At 44.6% G+C, this 18076-nt stretch overlaps 1 long non-coding RNA gene across 1 annotated transcript; it reads right to left on the reverse strand.

Annotated features, from left to right (window-relative positions):
• Positions 1-10151: 10151 nt before the first annotated feature.
• On the reverse strand, positions 10152-13082 carry LOC121960259 (uncharacterized). The gene is made up of 3 exons (XR_006106951.2): positions 12795-13082; positions 12450-12536; positions 10152-12042 (listed from the first exon to the last, which is right to left on the reverse strand). It is a non-coding gene; the product is annotated as an uncharacterized LOC121960259 (long non-coding RNA).
• Between the last annotated feature and the right edge of the window lie 4994 nt (positions 13083-18076).

The raw sequence follows: 18076 nt of genomic DNA on the forward strand, positions 1-18076 counted from the left end.
AAATTTCACACATTTGATGAGAGTCCAGGCCTGACGACATCTGCAGTGGAATTTTGAATCAAAGTCATAGCGCCACTTAGTGGTCACAAGAAGTTTTTTTACACTTTGATGTTTCCTCGAGAGCAGGTTAACTCCAGTGACCTAATATTCAGTCATAATACAGCAAAGACTTTCATGATACACCGAAAAAATACTTCTGTGATTTCATCACACGCTGCCATGGCAACACACTATTTGCCATAAAACAGATAGCACTTTTTGAGGGGCAAGGCATGCACAAAAACGTACCGAAAGTTTTTATTTACATCAGAAATTTTAAATTGTGATATCTGATATGATTTTTTTGCATTCATGTGCCAAAATGGCTCTTGAGCGCCCCAGAGAAAATTTCAACAAAGCAGCCCCCGTGGACCGTTTAACCTAGAGCTATGAAACTTGTGAAATGTGTATAAGCCCAAGATCTACAAAAAAGCCTCTGCCTTAACCCCAACAGGAAGTCTGCCATTTTAATTTAAATTTTCATATTTTTTGTAATTTTAGCCTCTGTTCTAAAACGATCTAGTCCTACAGATTTCATCTGATCAACTTCAAATCTGGACACCAGTATTTCCTAAAGTTGGTGATGTTCAATTGCGCACCGTTTTTGATTTCATCAAACGCTGTTGCTCAAGACCTACAAAAAGCCTCCCGGAGCCATGACCTAAACACAACAGAAAGTCCACTGATTTCAATTTTATTTAATGTTTTTGGCCAATTTTTGAAATTTCTGCAAGAGCCCTACTGATTTTTCAATACACCCATATTATCACCTGATACAAGCCTTTCACGGAAAAAAATGGAGCAAATAAGCCTCGGCTCATGTTTTTCCCAAATGCGCCGACAGGAAAACTCTGTTCAAAGACCATATAATGCAGGAAATGATGGGTCTTTTAGAAATAGTTGTACTACATTGTTTGGCCAGCAGAGCGTGCTCTTACTCCATTGTTTACGCCTGTGTCAGCACTGTAAAAGCAGCAGATTACAGTATATAGAGGTTTGCCACAATCACACAGTTCTTGTCTGGGCAAATCCTATTCAAATATGATTGGTATTGTGTTAATTCATTGTGTTAATCTTTCATAAATGTTGAAGATGTTATTACACAGGGTAATAACAGCCATGCTCGGTCTCTGCTCCCAGAAAGCAGCATGTGAGCAGGCTCTTTTACGTTAGTAGGGACAGAGAGAACCGAGCTAGCCACATGCTGCGGCTCAATCCACTGTGCAGTAATAATAAAATAATAAGAATATTCATAAATAATCGAATAGTTCATATCTGGGCCGGGGGAAATCTGTGTTACTGGCGTCTTCCGCACGGGGGCAGCATAGCATTTAATTATACACTTTTAGTAACGGGCTCGATGCCGCTGTAGAAGAAGAAACAAACCGAAGACGACGGACAGAGTCCCGTGTAAAACTATTTAAAAACTCTGTGAGGTAACGTCGCCTACATATCACAAGTCTACGACAGCCATGCACAGTCGTATGAGAGCGAAGAACCCGGGTGCCGTCGTCACAGGATCAGGCGAGCATGTTTACGGGGGTGTGACAGTCAGACCATCGACTGTGTGTGTGTGCGTGTGTCCGCACGTGTGTATGTAGGGTGCGCTCGCAGAGAGATGGCAGAAGGGTGCGGGCCCTGTTATTATCGAATAGTACTTTTGCTTGAAAAGCACATCCCTGCTTATTAATGTTTAACGTTACGTCAGACTGAGTTAAATAAATCACCATGCTACTGTGATTTAAGTATTAAAATAATAAGATGTAGGGTAATTCATATCAGATTTAATATCATCATAATAGTGTAGTGGCAGGAAAGACCAATTCACCTGTAGCCTGTCAATTATTGTGTTGGTCATACTATACCTAGACCCATAAGTTACTGTGTATCTGTGGATTCAAAAAAGTTTAATTTAAGTTAAATTTTTAATTTTTAATTTCCATTCCTCGTCCTGGTTATACTGAATCATGGTGTTTGAAAACGAAATGCATGTATTTGGCTCAATTTTGTACTGACTGCTGACTTATGTGACTGCCCTGGTTGATTGAGTAGTCTCCCTAATTACTAAGTTAATTGAAATTCATCTTCACAACAGCAAAATGTATTAAAAATTAAAAATGGGACAGAATATTGTATTGTTAGTCTTGTCAGCTATAGTCTCTAGTCTACTGTTTACATGATTGTTGTTAACATGATTGTCATTAAATTGATAAAATGTTTAAAATTCTTACCGACTGCTTTACTAATCCCCAGCAAATTGTCATCTTTGTTTTTCAGATTGAAATTAATGCAGTGCAAATTGTGCAAATTCACCCATGCCGTTGAAGCTGTTCTGCTGAAACACTATCTACTGCATCACAGAGGTTCAACCTGTCATGGTTCCTGCATCTCCTCCCCCTCACTGCCAGTAAAATTCCACTCACCTTCCTCTGACCTGCTCTACCTGCAAGCCCCGCCCACTGCTGCAGCTCATCAGCAATCAACCCGGTATTTAAGACACTCCAGCCCACACACACATTGCCAGATCGTCCTCTGCAGCATGCATGTCTTTCCAGCACTCTCCAAACAGATCATCCGTTGCCGACTCTGCCTGTCCCCGACCTGCTCTCCTCGCCTGACTCCTTGTGAACCTACCTGCCTTCTGTCCCCGACCACGTGCTCAGTTTCGGCATTCCGGAAATCTGACGGATTCCCTGGTAAAGACCTCTCTGCTCTGCTTCGACGATTCTCCTGCCTGATCCCTGCTGGTGCTGTTGTTTCCGTGGACGGACTTCCCGGTAACCGAACCCCTGCCTGCCCTCGACCACTCCTCCGCTCGATCCCCGACAACGCTCACACACGTGTTGTCGGCTTGCGGAGCTACGGGGTTTCCTCGTCACCAGCCACAGTGGGTACAAGCTTAGTGTCTTCGCTTCGTGTGATTCCCAGAGACATTGCTTGGGCTCACAGCCCGAAGAACGAACTCTCAGTCTGTATCCTGTTTACCATTCATGTTGGTATTAATAAAGGTTATTACCAACTGCCAGTGAAGTGTACTGTACTGCATCTGGGTCCTCAATACACCCGTTACACAACCTGGCCTTGCATCCACAGGGACTGCTGTTGCACTTTTAGAACCATTGGCCCTGTTTGAAGGGATTTGATGCTGGTACAGTTTAAATAAAACAAATGTTCTGAATGTATATGTTGCATCTGTAATTATTTATACATTTGATTATACATTATTGGTTCTAAATTACACATTTGAGCTACATTATAAACTATTGCAGTGTGCAAGTTTAAATTCCTCTTGAATTATTCTTCTATATACTAACTTACCCCAATTAAAGTGCATTCTGTGTAAGAACTTACAGTAGAGTCATTACAATGTAAAATTATAAGTTAGTGCAATTTACAGAACAGTTAGTAGAAGTAAGTATGAAGTGTTATTACAATGTAAAATATTAAGTTAGAATTTAGGAGAGAGTCAGCACAAATAACAATTAAAAGTTATTACAATGTAAAATTATAAGTGAGTCCGACTTAGGAGAAAGTTAACTGAACTAAAGATTAAAAGTTATTACAATGTAAAATTATAAGTTAGCAGAACTTACTGTTGAGTTGATAAAAATCAAAATTCAGAGTTGAGCAAACTCAGAAGCAAAACTTAAAATATTTAGTTTAATTGTCCAACTTAAAATTTTATCGAAGTTTGTTGCCTTGAAATTTTGAGTTGATCCAACTTTTCTTTTTTTGCAGTGTAGAGCCCATTATCACAAAACATGGTTTGCCTCAGAGGGCTTTACAGTGTACGACATCCCTCTGCCCTTAGACCCTCACATCACCAAAGGAACAACTCCAGAAAAAGAACCCCTGTAATGGGGAAAAAAAAGAGGAAGAAACCTCAGGAAGAGCGGTAGAGGATGATGAGGGATCCCTCTTCCAGGACGGACAGACGTGCAATAGATATCGTAAATAACAAATGAAATACAATCATGGCAAAAAAGGAAAGAGAAAGAGAGAGGGGAGGACAGGGGGAGAGAGGTTGAGAGAGGGGGAGAGAGGCACAGTGATAGTAGAAACAGATACACTTCATATAACAATAACGACAGGTGTGAAATTATTAATTGCACTCTATGATGACGTTGAGGGTAATGATAAGAGTCTCATGCACATGTTCATAGGGAGGTATCCAAAGGCAAGATGACAGCATCGGCGCAACCAGGACCAGACCACGATCAGGGCGAGCGGGGGGCACAGTATAAGGACACAGCCACAGCACGAGCACAACCAAAGGCAGGGTCGCAGCATCAGCACAGCTATCACCACGGTCAGGCACAGTCAAGGTTACGGCCAGGATCCAGGAAAACTAGGAAACAAGGGAGCAGGAATGCTCCCGAGAGGCAACAGGATTAGCGTAGTGCAGTTCAACAGACCGTAATTGCGAGCCCCAGGTAGTGACAGTACCACATGGCTATCACAGATGTAAGGCTAAGCTAAACTACTGAGGCTAAGCTAAGCTTGCAAATGGCAATGCAGTTAACAGACATGCATGATTTTCCGATGGCGGCATTGAGAGAGGGAAAAGGAGCTCAGCGTATCATAGGAAGTCCCCTGGCAGGTTAAACCTATGTCAGCCTAACTATGGGCTGGTCCAGGCAGCCTGAGCCAGCCCTAATTATGAGCTTTATCAAAGAGGAAGGTCTTAAGTCTACCCTTAAAAGTTGAAACGGTGTCTGCCTCCCTGACCGAAACTGGAAGATGGTTCCATAGGAGAGGAGCGTGGTAGCTGAAGGCTCTGGTTCCTATCCTACTTTTGGAAACTTTGGGAACCACAAGTAACCCTGCATTATTAGAGCACAGTGATCTTGAGGGTTGGTAAGGAACTATGAGCTGCGACAGATAGGACGGAGCCTGACCATGTAGAGCTTTGTAAGTAAGGAGGAGGATTTTAAATTCAATCCTGGATTTCACAGGGAGCCAGTGCAAAGAAGCTAAAACAGGAGAAATATGATCCCTTTTCTTTCTTCCCGTTAGAACACGAGCAGCAGTGTTTTGCACCAGTTGGAGAGATTTGTTGGGGCAACCAAATAATAGGGAGTTACAGTAATCCAGCCTAGAGGTGACAAATGCATGTACTAATTTTTCAGCATCTGTTTGGGACAGGATATGTCTAATTTTTGCGATGTTACGCAAGTGAAAGAAAGCCGTCCTTGAAGTTTGTTTTATATAAGTGAATGTGAGTGAAGAATTTACATAAAGTTGTTGATAGCATAGTTCATGATGTTAGATGTAGCTGTGGTGTTGTGGAAAGAAGAATAATATGAGTAGACGTGTTAGAGCATTGTAATACTTTGTTGGTTGTAGTATAAGTAGAGTGAGCAATGTAGTTGTATTTGGTGTAGGACAAGAGGATTTGTGTTATTGTAGTTAGTATTAATGCATGTGAAAGTAGACTACATTTGTGACCAAAGTATTAATATTAGTAAAGTACTACTAGTATTAGTAAGTTATGTTATGTTTGTATTAAGAAAATGTGTGTTGCCTACAGGTAGTAAATACATGGCGAATTACGAAAGGGTTAGCATGTGTGTAGGCATCAACATTAATAAAGAGGTCACATAGAAGTCTGTGTTAGTTGTGAAACAAAACAGGATGGTGTAGTAAAACTACAAAACAGCAATGATTGCCTCAACAGAGATAAAGAATGCACATGAGCACTCTCTCTCTGTCTCTGTCGGCAAACAAAGCTGAACATAAGTTAAAAGTAATTGTTATATGCAGTGTTAGAAATGCTGCAAAGCAATCATGTAGCCTCCACAAAGATGAAGAATGTACGCAAATGTTCACTCTCTCTGTCTCAGTTGGCAAACAAAGCTGGATGGTCTATTAAAATCTACAGCAAATACATCTGTGAATGTAACTTGCAGTGTAAGAATCACTACAAAACAGCAATGATTGCCTCAATAGAGATAAAGAATGCACATGAGCACTCTCTCTCTGTCTCCTTTGGCAAACAAAGCTGGATATGGGTTAAACGTATTTCTAATTAGCCTCAACAAGATAAAGAATGCACGCAGATGTTCACTCTCTCTCTGTCTCCATTGGCAAACAAAGCTGGATGATCTATTAAAATCTACAGCAAATATATATGTGCATGTAAGTAGTAGTGTAAGAATCACTACGTGACAGCAATGATTGCCTCAACAGAGATAAAAAATGCACATGTGCAGTCTCTCTGTCTCCATCGCCAAACAAAGCTGAACATAAGTTAAAAGTAATTGTAATATGCAGTGTTAGAATCACTGCAAAGCAGCCATGTAGCCTCAACAAAGATAAAGAATGCACGCAGATGTGCACTTTGTCTCTGTTTCAGTTGGCAAACAAAGCTATCTATTAAAATGCTAAACAGTGTTACAATTCTGCATAATTGGCAGTTTTTGAATCTCTACTAAGCAGAAATGTTAACTGAAAGAACGATAAAAGCTAACAATGTGTGCAATCTTGCTCTGTTTTTGTTGTCACAGTGGTGGACATATTTGTTTAAGTAGCTTTCATCCAAAGTCCTGAGTGATTGGGTAAGGTCATGTTAGGTTACTACACTGAATGTACATAATACACCTTCATGATCACTGAAATATGTTGGGGTCATGTTTGCCTCCACCTGATACTGTGTAGTTTTTTCATAAATATGGTCGATTAATGTGTCCCTTTTTGTTGTGGGCTCGGTGACAGTTTGAATGTATTGTAGTGGACTGCCTTGGCGTGGTCATTACATTTGTCCCTCTGAGGAACTCCAGAGCTCAATGTCCCCTGGGCAAGTGGGGGACACGTCAAGAGACACTGTTTTACGAACCCAAAACATCCAACAGAGGGTTGTTAATTAACTTAACTTATACTCCCTGGGGATGTCTGTAAACACGCCTGGCTTCTAGCCACGGAAAGTGTTAGTATCTGACACCCTCCATCCTGACATATGGTGGAAGGTAAGCACTCCGAAGGTCCCATCAGCATACCACAGGATGTAAGGCATCTGAACGACCTCCTGATCACCCAAGCAATACCAAACAACCATCGATTGCCTCCTGCTGAGAGATGACCAACTGGTCGAACATTGGGTAAAAGTCATTATATAACCCTGTGTTGTGATAAACATCTGACAGAATGACTTGGACCAAGGTTGTAAGTTAAAATTTCCTTCTTCCTAATCTTTAGTGACTGGGGGTGAGGTTGTCTCCATGCTTCAGTAAGCAGATAGGAGCACCTCCCATTCTTTTCATCTCATGTAATTTGAATGAGTTAGGTAAAGTACGTTTTGTTCCCCTTTGTTATAATGGAGCTATACTGCCATCTAGTGGTCTTAGTTATTAGTAAGCTCGTAACCAACTTTGTAGTTATATCGTATTTTGAATTCATTGTATAATGTTAAAAGTAATCCAATATTTAAGTAATCACAAGTTTCTTAGGATCCATGGTACAATGTTATGTTATGTGTGGTCACATATTTCACAAAATTGAGCAAAGGATCTTCAGAATCATGTGTTACGTTATAAATTACTTTTTAGGTCTCCTAACATGCATTTGAAGTTACTGTGATGAGACTATAGTGGTGAGGAGATACGCAATTTATACACCACGGTTAGATCGTAATTCGGTTATAAAGTTCAGAGACATAAATGTCTCCTAAATTACATTAGGTCTTTTAGAAACTTATACCAGATGCTGACGCTCGGTGCAAAAGTTCGCCATTCTTCCATCCGCACCCCCAAATCGAAAAGATAAAACTGAGTGATCTTCTAAAGTCAGCTCAGAGCTCTCTCTCTCTCTCTCTCTAAGCTCACTCTTCTCAAGGCTTCTCCTCTTCTCTCTGAAGTTTTCTTCTTCCTTTTATCAAAAGGCCTCGTGCATCCGCTGCCGCAACTTTTCTTTTCTTCAATTTTATAAGCGGAGCCGCAACAGCTCACCAGAGCTTTGTTGAACTTTAACTTTTGAAGCCATTTTCTTTTAAATCTTTTTGACGCTTTTCTTTATACCAGTTTTGGTCAGTAAAGACACTTTTGGTAATTCGTTTTTAAGTAAAATCAAATTAATAATTTAAAGTGACTCCCTCAGACCAGTGGGATTACTTTGATTATTTCATGAAGTTTTAACTGAGAAGGACACTTGCGATTCGCCATCAACTCTGCCACGGATCTAGAAGCAACACCTGCTGCACAAACTATCAGCATCCGTTGCCTGCCCTTAAGGACTTTGTTCAAAGACTTTTACCGGTTCGCTGAGGCGAACACCGAGGCCAGTTAAAGACCGCCGCACACCGACTCCACCTGCCCGGCCGCCGCTTTTCAGCGGGTCACCGCCTGGAAGACGCGCCGCAGCTTCCCTGGAGGACGCGAGGACCTGACCTCCCGGAGAAGTCTAATCAAGTCGACAAAAGTAGGCAGAATAACATTTTCTAGTGATCAGAGTTGATGTCGATAGCCAAGCTTTAATGCCAAATTTCTAAATTTACCCACCGCTCAGTCAGCATCCACGCTGTAGACGGTCACGTATTTCCTCCACTATCATCCATAATTAATTATTTACATCACCTGAACATACATCACGTAGGTTCCCTTTTATGTATTCTCTGTCTTTTTATATGTCATATTATTTCATCTATTTACTCTTCATTTTATTAGTCTAAATAAATTATCCTCATTTATCGCCAAGTCGTTGTCTGTGGGTATTATTTCATGAGAGAAACAAGATCAATGTATACAGAATAAACGGTACAGACTATGAGATTGATTTAAGTAATGACATGTCTTAACACTGTCACAATTTAAGATTTAATTTTCTCCTGAATGGAGAATGGTGCCCCTTTTACTTTAACGAGTGCAAAATCCAAATTTTAACGTAGTTATTAATAACCGCTACAGTATCCTTTATTTGTCATGAATGTACGGGTGTTTGATGATTGCAAGATATTGTCATTGAAATCACCCATGATTGCTATTGTCTTGTTGTTTGGTTGGAGCCAATCCAGTAACTCGCCCAGACATGTTTTGAGAGAGAAGAGTGGCATTGTATATCATGGTAGTCTGTATATGACAACAAGCATAATATTGAAGGCTAAACATTCATCTACCAAACATTCTAGATTGACATTTGGCGCTGGCAGAATGTTGTATGTCAAATTATCTTTACTGTAAATGCCAACACCACCATGTTGTTGGGCTTGCAAAGCTAACAATGTAGGGTTGTTTGTGCTGTATGTGCAACGTCGTGGAGAGTTTACAAATGTATATCTAGTGATGTTGACTGAGTCAGATGAGTATGTCTCAGGTAGCCATGTTTCAGTGACAGCTATACAGTTGTGTATACAGCTGCATATGCTGTGTACACACTGCAAAATGTGAAATATGTTTCTTTAAACTTTGCACATTCATACGAAACATGGGAAAACTGTGAGGGTTCACTTTGTGCTTTCTGCTATCATCATGAATAAACCGAGGCATACGTTCTAATGCCTCCAGAACATTATCTTTACAGTAAGCCAGCCATAGTTGTTACACGACTTAAAGCGACATAAGCTTGTCCTGCAGAAAAAGTTTTACTAAGACACACCACAGCTTTATCAACAGTAATGCCTTGAACCTTATGTACTGTGCAAGACCAAGCCAGTTTAAGAGGAAATTGTCTGCGTACACCACCTTTGCTGGAGACTTTATCCCCTCCCGGAACAATGGGTGTCGAAGTCAGGAAATACTGTGAGACATGTGCACATTGTTTCCTCTTATGTGCGCCAACTTGATCATAATCAAAACACACATACACGGTTTTAGGAAAGGCCTGGTCAGATTGAAAAACAATATCTGTCACTGTGCCACATACCCCATTTACAAGCCCATCCATCACATCCACATTCTTAGTTAACATCACATGTGCATTTACCCCAAGTAGCAGTCTTTCAGGTAAAGATGTATTATACACTTTATTGTGATGTCAAACCATTAACTCAAGTTTGCCTGTCCTCTTATTATGTCCAAAATCTTGAGCATTAATTTCAACATAATCTGGACATGATTTAAATAATTGCTCAAGATTATGAGCACTAACTTGAACATTGGTGGGAAAAGTGTAAAGACATGAACTTTCTTCACCTGTTTCGCAACTCTTTAATAATTGCAAGTCACTTTCCAACAGTAGTGTTCCTTTTCAGCGTGACCTTATTCTATTCAATAACTGTGCAAACACATGATCTTTCTGCCTAACAATTGTATTCAATTGAACCACTTCAAAAAGGTTAGACCATAGATTGACACCTACATCCTCAACATACAATGGTTTGCCTTTGACAGGAGGCAGTTGAAAGAAATGACCAACAGCAACCACACTGACATTAGCAAATGGGGAAAAGTCACCAAATTGTTTGATCTGCCTTAATCTGCCATGAATATATGCCATCAGTTTATGGTCAACCATGGATATTTAATTAATGAGGAGAAGCTGCAGATGAGAGTATTTACTGCACAAACTATTTATCTTTTCCTCACCCAGTGGTGTGTATGATAATTTTACATCAATGCCAATATTGAAAGTATTGTGTGTGGTGGAAGCTTGGAGATTGTATGCTGCTATACCTGTAGGAGCTGTTAACAGCACATAAATGTCATCTGGATGATAACACACAGTTAATAGTAACCTCGTAGCTTCATACTGTATAGCCCTAATTAAATGTCTCTTTCCTGTACCTGCACCACCTGTGATAAAAACATGGAGTGGTTGTGGATTTGTCCCCTGAATCTTCTGTAAACACCACTTTCTAATTTGATAAAAAAAAAAAAACACTGACATCTGAGTGTCATTTAAGGAATGGAGTAATTGCAACCCTTCATTTCTCCTCAACAAGTTATTTGTCTTTTCTAAATGGTCAACTTCTTAATGACAAAGGCTCAAATCTGGGATTATATCTGTGTGTTCTTCCTCTGGCTTCTTTGCGTTCTTGTTTGCATTGCAGATGTTCTAACTCCTGTTCTGGACACAGCTCACACCATGCCTCTTCTACTCCACCATGATGGTCAATGGAGTCTTGTGCAGTATCTAGTGCTTCAGCATCATGTTCAAATCTACTGCGATTCATGTCAACAACATCTTTTACCAACGCCCTTGTTCCATTATAACAAGTTACATGCCCTGACATGTAAAAGTCTTCATAAGACTGGCAGGTTGGTGGTTTTAACTGTGCATTGTTTTGATATGGAAGAAAGAGTTGCAAAATATTTTTATAATATTGTTCAGGATCTTTGGTTACAGAGAAACGGGTATACCGCTCAACTGCAGGTTGCGTACGTGTTCTTCTAACTACAAAGCCCAAATTATTTTGCAGTTGTATGCTATTTTTTTTTGTGTATGTATTGCATCTTTGACATGCTTAAGTACTCTACAGCAAATGAGTAGTCACGTCTTAAAGTGTTTCTATAATGTGTAGCATTATTTTTCAGGTGTTTAACAATTGCGTGTCTAATTTTTAAGTGTTTTTTTTGTACACTACTTACAGCATGAGAGATAGCTTTAAAAAAACAGTTGCCATCCGCAGCAATACGTTCATATTTGCATGGTATCCCTATCACACCACTTGTAGATGCTGGTGCCTCTATATACTCTCTGTACATCAGCACACCAACAGTTATACTCCATTGGCTGTCAAACACATTGTGTTGCTCAATCATCCGACACAAATTCAGTTTAGCATGGCTGGACTGTTTTACCTTTGCTAAATACTGGAGCAATGCTTTTCCTTCGGCTATGTCATCCACATCACCCTCTTGCCATTCACACACAGGAAGAATCTTGTGTTTAATTGCTGCTGCAACGCTACACACTACAGATTCATTCCTATCAGTGATCACTGAATGCATTCTAACTTTGTGCCAACAACAACAGATGGTCTTGGGAGTTGCACAAGCAGAATCCTCATCACTGCTCTTTCTTTTACTGGTCTTGGGCGTGTGACACATACAGAAAACCTTTCTTCCTTGGCATCTACAAAAAACACAAAAAACAGACATAATTTTTTCTGAGGACATCTTTCTTAATATTCTAAACCAACATCCTATCCCACCCAAACTGTGTCTACCATAAAGTACTGACATTTATTTCAACTACACACATCTGTACACACAGACCTCACCATAATTTTGTTTCAACAATGACAGAAACATAAATCAAAGTCTTGTCTTTCATAACACCGAGACACATTTTGTGATAAACTTCAATCACTGGCTGGTTACCCCATAACATCGTATAATACTCTGCAAACATACATATCTAAGTCATTTTCATACCTTTATACACAGAGAAACCAAATTTCATCCAATATTGTAACTACTGTCAGCATTTACTTACACAACACTTTTTCATTCAAAACATTTACATTTACCAAAACTCACCTTGGTTTCTCACCAAACACTGTAGTATTTGTAAAGATGTGATGGAAAACAGGACCTTTCTTTTCCTTACACCGATCTTCAAAGGACCTTCAAGAAAAAAGTACTCATTGAAATCTGTTCCTTTCCCAGCATGAAATACATTTTAATGCACATACTGTTGCCTGAATAACATGCATGCAACACACCTAAACATATACTTATATATACATATATATGTGTGCGTGTGTGTGTGAATTGTAGCTGATATACCAGTTATTCCACTCCATTCACATAGCACTACAAATAACCACTAACTACAACACCAGCTTCACAGTTACTTCTACACAACTCAACATATACACCTACCTTGTTTTCCTGCAATGCAACTTTTCTGACACGTAGTGCTGACTTGGTAGCAAGTCTCCTCTTGATGTAGTCAATGTCAAATCCAAAACTCCTTGGAGCTGAAGTATGTGAGTCTCTCCTGCAAATTCTCTGAAAATATACTGCTCAAGAGGTGCATCTAACTTTTTTGCTGATTTCTTTGGGCGTCACCAAAATCTGTGACCCAACAATTTCCTCTGCAATCTGTGATTGGTTCACACTAACAAACAAATAAAAAAAAACAACATCTATCTGTCATGGACCTGCTGTCTGTTTCCTCCTACCTGCTGTCAGTAATTTTCCACACACACACACACACCCTCCCTCTGCTCCGCTCTACCTGCTGACCACGCCCACTGCTGCAGCCTGCTCTCCCCTCAGCTGCAGCTCATCATCAATCAGTGCAGTATATAAGACACTCCAGGACACACACACACTGCCAGATTGTTCCTCTGCGTTATGCATGTCTTTCCAGCGTTTCTCCGTCAGATCACCCGTTGCCGACTCTGCCTGTTCCTGACCTGCCCTCCTCGCCTGACTCCCCCCGGACCTACCTGCTCTTTGTTCTCGACCACGTTTCCAGTTTCGGCGTTCCGGAAAACTGACGGCTCCACTAGTAAAGACTCCTTTGCTCGGCTAAGGCAGTCCTCCTGCCTGATCCCTGTCGGTACTGTTGCTCCAGCTGAACGGACTTCCCGGTTACCGAATCCCTGCTTGTCCCAGACCATCCCTCTGCTCGATCCCAGTCGGCGTTCCAGCACGTGGAGACGGCTCGTGGAGCTACGGGGTTTCCTCCCCGCCAGCCACTGTGGGTACAAGCTTCGTTTCTTCACTCAGTGACAAACCCAGAGACACTGCTAGTGCTCCCTGCACGAAGAACGAACTCTTTGTCTGTAAGCTGAGCCATTTCTGTGTTGGTTACAATAAAAGTTATTACCAACTTCAAGAGCCTATTGTTGTACTGCATCTGGGTCCTACCACCACCCGTTTTGTACAATCTGGCCAGACATGGACAGCAGACTCCAATGCTCTGCAATCCCGCCCTAACCAGCGTGGAGGGAATGCTTCAGCAACACGAGGCTAAGCTAACCTCCAGCAGCGGCAGAGGCACGACAGTCGCATCAGCCCTGGAGCGGCGCTAACCCTACTAGCCAACCAGGTTCAACAGATGGCTACGTCACTGACCCAACATGCCGCTCCTGTTCCTCCTCCGACTCCACCGCCCAGCATGTCAGAACCCGGCGTGTGGGAGCGCCAGAACGCTATGCCGGGGGATCCGGAGGAGTGCAATCCATTTCTCCACGAACTGCTTTCGATCCTGTTTGCCCTGCAGCCTCGTCGTTACGCCCAGCGGAGGGGCTTTCGGTCGCCGCCATAAATCACCTCACGGGCAGAAACACGCTTGTGAAACAGCGGAATGGGAGAGAACACGCCAGCCTGTGCGTCGTTTCAAGCCTTCTCTGAGGAGCTTAGCCAAGGTGTTTGGTCCCGTCTCCTTGGGCCCGATGCTACTGGGGCCTTCTGAATCAACGGCAGGGGACAGGACAGTGGCGGACTGATCGAATTCAGAACTCAGGCTCGACAGAGCGTTGGAATTCAGTCGCCTAATGACGCTTTTTCTCAACGGTCTAGCCCCATATATAAAGAGCGAACTGGTGTCGTTTGATCTACCTCATTCCTGGATGGACTCATTGAGATCACCACGAGGCTCGACAAAGCGCATTCAGGCGAGAAAAAGGGGCTGACGCCAGGAGGAGGGGCTCATCGTGTTCCGGTTATCAACCAATGAGTCCTGGGTCACCTCCAGTATCAGCTCCAGGGGGCCAGAGCCCATGCAGGTGGGCCAGACCCGGCTTTTGTCAGAGGAGGCGGGAGGCCCGGCGAGGAAATCTCTGCCTGTATTGTGGTCAGGCCGGCCATTTTGTCACCAAATGTCGGTAAAAGGGCAGGGCTCAGCAGGAGAGGGCATCCTGCTGAGCCGATCCCAGAACTCTGTCCCAAGTCCTCGTCCGTTGTTCCACGTTCAGCTCCTGGTTAGGAAGGGTCCCACCCTCGCCACCTTACGTTGACTCTGGGGCTGGCGTGAACCTCGACCAGAACTTCGCCGTCAGCTGGGGATTGAGCAGGTTCCCTTCCTCGTCCCGTTCCGGCTGCGCCTTAGATGGACATCTTCTGGGAGCGGTCATCCATCAGACCGTTCCTGTCTCCATGATCCTGGCTGGAGAACATCGTGAGACCATCCAGTTTCACGTTATGGATTCTCCCAAAGTCCGCTGATTCTTGGATATCCATGGTTGGCGCCACAATCCACATATAGACTGGGCCACAGGGGTGATTCTGTCATGGAGTCCTTCCTGTCAGCACATCTGCCTCCATCAACAGATCACGCCCACACGCCTGCCAGTGCTGGTTCTCCTCCAGACCTCTCCGGGGTGCCATCGGATTACCACGACTTCGGGAGGTCTTCAACAAGTCAGGGCCACGTCTCTGCCACCCCATAGACCATATGGCTACGCCATCGATCTCCTGCCTGGGTCTGCTCCTCCCAAGGGCCGTCTTTTCTCGCTATCTGCTCCAGAGAGGGAGGCCATGGAGACCTACATCTCGAGTCCCTGGCGTCTGGAATCATCCGACCCTCCGTCTCCTGCGGGCCGGATTCTTCTTCGTGGGGAAGAAAGATGGATCACTCCGACCGTGCATCGACTACAGAGGTCTGAATGACATCACGGTAAAGAACGATATCCTCTTCCCCTCATCGCCTCTGCTTTTGAGCTGTTGCAAGGTTCCACCGTGTTCACAAAACTTGATCTCCATAGCGCCTACCACCTGGTCCGCATCCGAGAGGGGATGAATGGAAGCGGCGTTTAATACCCCCACAGGACATTATGAGTATCTGGTGATGCCTTTTTGGACTAACGCTCCCGCCGTGTTTTCAGGCCCTCATCAGCGGCGTGCTCAGAGACATGTTGAATAAATTAGGTTTTTCGTCTATCTTGTGATATTCTGATCTTCTCGATCCATGCCTGAACATATCCACCATGTACAGAGGGTTCTGCAGCGCCTCCTCGAAAACTCTCTGTTCGTGAAGGCTGAAAAATGTAATTCCACACCTCTTCCGTCGCCTTCCTGGGTTACATCATCAGCCACAACCACATGGAGATGGACCCCACCAAGGTTTCCGCTGTGTCCTCCTGGCCCGTTCCTGACTCCATAAGCAGTTGCAGCGGTTCCTGGGGTTAGCCAACTTCTACAGGCGTTTCATCAGAGGCTACAACACGATAGCCGCTCCTCTCACCGCCCTCACCTCTTCAAGATCCAGTTCGCTGGACCACAGCTGTGAGCGCAGGCCTTCCAGCGCCTGAAGGACCCGATTCAATCACGGCTCCTATCCTGCTCATCCCCTGACCCAGACCGGCAGTTCGTGGTGGAGGAGGATGCTTCTGATGTGGGCGTGGGGGCTGTGCTGTCACAACGCCTGCTGAGGATGGGAAACTGCACCCTGTGCCTTCTTCTCCAGCGTCTGTCTCCAGCAGAGAGGAATTACGACATCGGGAACCGGAGCTGTTGGCTGTCAAGCTAGCGTTGGAGGAGTGGCGACACTGGCTGGAGGGAACCAGGGATCCCTTCCTCGTCTGGACAGATCGCATAAGAATCTCGAATACATCCGCTCAGCCAAGCGAATGAACTCTCGTCAAGCCCGGTGGGCCCTCTTCTTCGCCCGCTTCAACTTCACGCTCTCCTATCGCGGTTCCCGAAATGTCAAGCCAGGCGCCTTGTCTCGACAGTTTCTGGTGGGAGAGGAAGACTCTCCTCACGGACAATATCCTTCCCTCATCTCGTCTCCTGGCCACACTCACCTGGGAGATCGAGGAGCGGATCAAGGCCGCTCTGGATGATCAGCCGGGGCCCAGCTCATGTCCTCAGGATCGCCTGTTGAGTCCCTGGGAGTTCCGGTCGGAGGTTTTGCAGTGGGCCCCACAACTCTCGACTTACCTGTCACCCGGGGATAACTCGGACCAAAGAGGTCCTACAGACGATTCTGGTGGGCCACCCTGGATGAGGATACCAGGGTTTAAATCAACGCTTGTCCAGTCTGCAGTCGGAACAAGACTCCTCGCCAAGCCCGGCGGCTTCCAGAGCCCCTCCTGTTCCTCATTGTCCTTGGTCCCATATTGCTCTGGACTTTGTCACGGTCTGCCACTGTCAGGAGGGAACACTGCCATCCTGACAGTGGTAGATCGCTTTCAGTAAAATATGGCACATTTGGTGCCTCTCTGCCAAACTCCCCTCCGCCAAAGAGACTGCCAGTATACTGCTCGACCATGTTTTCAGACTCCACGGACTCCCCCACCGGCGTGGTGTCTGATCGTAGTCCCAATTCACGTCGGCGTTTGGAGGGAGTTTGCCGTCTCCTGGAGCCTCCACCAGTCTGTCCTCGGGTTATCATCCCCAATCCAACGGTCAAGCCGAGAGGATGAATCAGGAGATGGAGACGGCTCTCCGGTGTATGGCCTCCTCTCATCCGGCCTCCTGGTCCTCCCAGCTCATGTGGGTGGAATATGCGCATATCACCCTGGTCAGCTCTGCCACAGGACTCTCCCCTTTCCAGTGCGCTTATGGCTTCCAGCCCCTCTGTTTCCTGAACAGGAAGAAGACATAAGCGTACCCGTCCAGTGGAGGCATTCATCCGGCGATGCCGCCAAACCTGGTCATGAGCCAGAACCGCTCTGCTCCGGGCCACGATCGCTATGCTGCTGCTGCCAACCGCCGCGCTCCCAAGCTCCATCCTACCGGGTGGGGCAGAAGGTATAGCTCTCCACCAAGGACCTCCCCTTCAGGTGGACTCCCGGAAATTGGCCCCCAAATATGTGGGTCCGTTTCCGGTCGATCATATCGTGAACCCATGGCGGTCCGGCTCCGGTTACCCGTTGATCTGCGGATTCACCCCACATTCCACGTCTCCCGGATCAAGCGGTTAAGGACAGTCCTCTCCAGCCCGTTTCCCAGCCACCTCCCCCTCCTCGGATCATCAGCCAGGGGCTCCAGCTTACACCGCACGTCGTCTGCTCCGTTCCCCGAGCCGGGGAGGGGCCTCCAGTACCTGGTGGACTGGGAGAAGTGCGGTCCTGAGGAGAGTCGTGGGTACCGGCTCGTCAGATCCTGGGCGACCAGATGGTGAGGATTTCCGCCTGCATCCTGATCAGCCCTCGTGCCGTCCGAGGCGGCGTTCTCTGCTCCTGTTCGGTCCCTTCCTCTCCTGTTCC

Source organism: Plectropomus leopardus, chromosome 20 (genome assembly GCF_026936395.1).
Source record: "Plectropomus leopardus strain MGB_pleo_1.0 chromosome 20, ASM2693639v1, whole genome shotgun sequence".
Lineage (NCBI taxonomy): Eukaryota > Metazoa > Chordata > Actinopteri > Perciformes > Serranidae > Plectropomus > Plectropomus leopardus.